Source organism: Pteropus alecto, unplaced genomic scaffold, assembly GCF_000325575.1.
Source record: "Pteropus alecto unplaced genomic scaffold, ASM32557v1 scaffold78, whole genome shotgun sequence".
Taxonomy (NCBI): Eukaryota; Metazoa; Chordata; class Mammalia; order Chiroptera; family Pteropodidae; genus Pteropus; species Pteropus alecto.
The window spans coordinates 16,270,311-16,272,910 of NW_006443124.1; the positions used below are offsets into that span (position 1 = coordinate 16,270,311).

Here is a 2,600-nt window from a genome sequence, read left to right on the forward strand (position 1 = left end):
TTAGAGGTTAGTGAAAAGAAAGATGGATTTTTTTTTTTTTCTCATCTCAGCTCCTGGGCCTCTCCAATTCTGGATGCTTGGACCACAGGTAAAGAAGCCCCGTGAAGAAGGATGGAAGGACTGGTCATCTCCAAGGGCTGTCCCAGAAAATCTGCCAAACTCAGTGTGGGCCGAGGGCCGGCATGGAATCTGGACACAGAAGGGCATTTTTACTCTGTGGGAAGCAAGAACAAAGGAGGAAGGCCCACAGCCTGGGATCTGGAGAGAAAGCAGGACTTTCTGTGCCCATTCAGCTCCACCCTCCCTCCTGGGTGTGGGCCAGGGTCAATGTCCCCAGCACAAGAAGTAGAACTTGGGATGGGTCATCTGATAGGCCATTTCCTTAATTTTTACTGCCCCACTCTGGGTGGCAGGGTGACAGGCAGAGCTCACCTGCCTAGAAGTGCCCAGAGGGAGCTGAGTCGCAGGCAGGCCCTGAGGAATTTATTATAGGAGGGCACGGACAGCAGTGGAAAGCTGGCTGAGAGCCAGGCAACTGCTGCCCTGTTTCAAAGGATGAAGGTGGGAGTGCAAAGGCTGAAGGGAGGGATAGGCTAAAGCGTGGGGGCAGCACGGCCCAACAGATGCATGCAGTGGGCCTTTCCTCACTGTGATGTCACTTCTGCAGGCTCCAGGGGACATAGCCCCCTTAGGCTTCTGTTCTTGACCACCCTCTCTCTAGTCCCCTTCTAGTTGTAGCATCCAGCTTTCTTTCAGAATGTCCCCTTTTGTCCTCAGTGCGTAATCCTGGCAAGATAGTCAGACCTGGTGCTGACCCCTTCTCAGCTAAGTGGTAGGTGTGTGCCCCTAAGTGGAAGTGTGGCCCCAAGGCTCCCCTCCTGGTATGCTGATGCGGCAGTGGGAAGGAGGCAGCCTGGCTGGGGGTGAGGGAGGTCTGGAAAGACTGCTTTCCATCTCTGCTGCCTGCACCCTGCGGCTACCCAACTGCAGCCATCAGTTTCAGTGTGTGGCCCCCTCCAGCCTACTCCCCTTGACCCCTCTCCCACTCTCCATCACTCCAGACCTCACACTTCCCAAAGTCAATCACCACCCTTCTCCCCTACCCCGGCCCTGGACAATCCCATTTCTGACAGAGGCCCTGTACTCTCCAGGCAGTAGGGCAGAATTCTAACCCCTTTTGAGCCACCCTGCCTTAGCCCCTCCTGCCCCAAAGCCAGAATGTGGAGGGGGAGGGGACTCAAGTGAGTTTCCCACACTTTAGTCACTGATAGGCCATCTCCTTAATTTTTACTGGTTTAATAATTTTCCTTAAATTAACTTATTTCTAAACGTAAATCCACATTTTGAAAAGTTTTTTAACCATCTGTATCACATCCCAAATGAAAAACCATTATCCCTTGCCACAAATAGAAGACGCCTGTAAAAACAAAGGAACACTAGACAGCTTCCTCCAGAAGGCTCTGACAAGGCGGGTCTCAGTTCATAAAGTTCATCAGCGAGTTGAGAGAACAGTACTGCTATGTTAGGCCAGAATCAGGCCTGCAGGAAAACTGAGGCCAGTCACTTAATGTCCTGCTGCAGCCACTGGCCCTGCCTCTCCTGCTCCAGGCAGAATTATCTCTGCAGAGGCCACTGCCCAGGCCCTATGGTGCTCCCAGCTACCATCCTGCCTTAGGTGTGGGCCTGGGCTGAAAGGGGACGACAAATTCCCAGCGTTTCTCAGTCTGAACTCACCCCAAAAAGGCCTTTCCCACCAAGACACCCAGGATACTTGCAGCCAATGCTGGGAATCAGGACCATGAGGAATGGTGCTGAGACCCCTAGTGCCTGCCCAAACAGAGCCTGTGTTGGACGGATCCTTTTATGGTTGGTCTTCTTCCTGGTTCCACAGAGGACTGCGGAAAGCCTGCAACTGGTACAAAAATGAAGGTGTAAGCGCCCTGCAGTGAAGGGAGAGGCAGCGCTGGAGCGTTAGGGGCTGCGGCCAGTACCACCTTGCGGTTGCACCCGCCTCCCGCCCACCCACGCCTAGCACCTGGGAGGCCAGTCCAGCTCTAGACTAGTCACTGTGTTCAATACCCACACACATGGGTCCTTCACTGCTGAAAACAGCCCGCTGTCCCTACTTTAGGAGCAAGAGCGCCTTCCTCCCACAGGACGCCTTTATCTTTCCGACTAGAGAAAGGTCCTGGGAGGGGAAGTGGCCGGGGGAGTCTCTGCAGGACCACTCCACCGAGTCTCCTGGCTGGAGGCAGCGCCCGCTCCAGCCATACTTTCCCCCTCCCACTGCCTAGAATCTCTCAAAAGTGAGGGAGGAGCCTGGGGTCTCCGAGTAAACAGGAGTAGGGTCCGAATCTGGGGGGGGGGGTGATTCATAATCATATCACTGAGGAGTTGGAGTGCCAGGGAACGCCACTTGCACCGCAGCCGACCCACACGCGCGAAGGCCCCGGCCTCAACCTACCTGAGGCCAGACCCAGAGCGTCCCTCAGCCGGAGACGCGGGAGCGCACACGGGGGCCACTGTTTGGAGCCGAGCGCTGATCCCCGCCCCGCCTCCTTGTGGTGCTGGCGGCAGCGGCGATGCTGCGGCCCCTTTAA

General features: G+C 55.6%; 1 long non-coding RNA gene across 1 annotated transcript in view; it reads right to left on the reverse strand.

Annotated features, from left to right (window-relative positions):
* Positions 1 to 2,600, reverse strand: part of LOC107196492 — a 3,232-nt gene continuing 632 nt past the window's right edge. Inside the window, exons 2-3 of the long non-coding RNA XR_001517881.2 lie at positions 1,735 to 1,912; positions 1 to 786 (exon numbers count right to left, since the gene is read on the reverse strand). This is a non-coding gene — a long non-coding RNA (uncharacterized LOC107196492). The remainder of the gene's footprint in view (positions 787 to 1,734; positions 1,913 to 2,600) is intronic.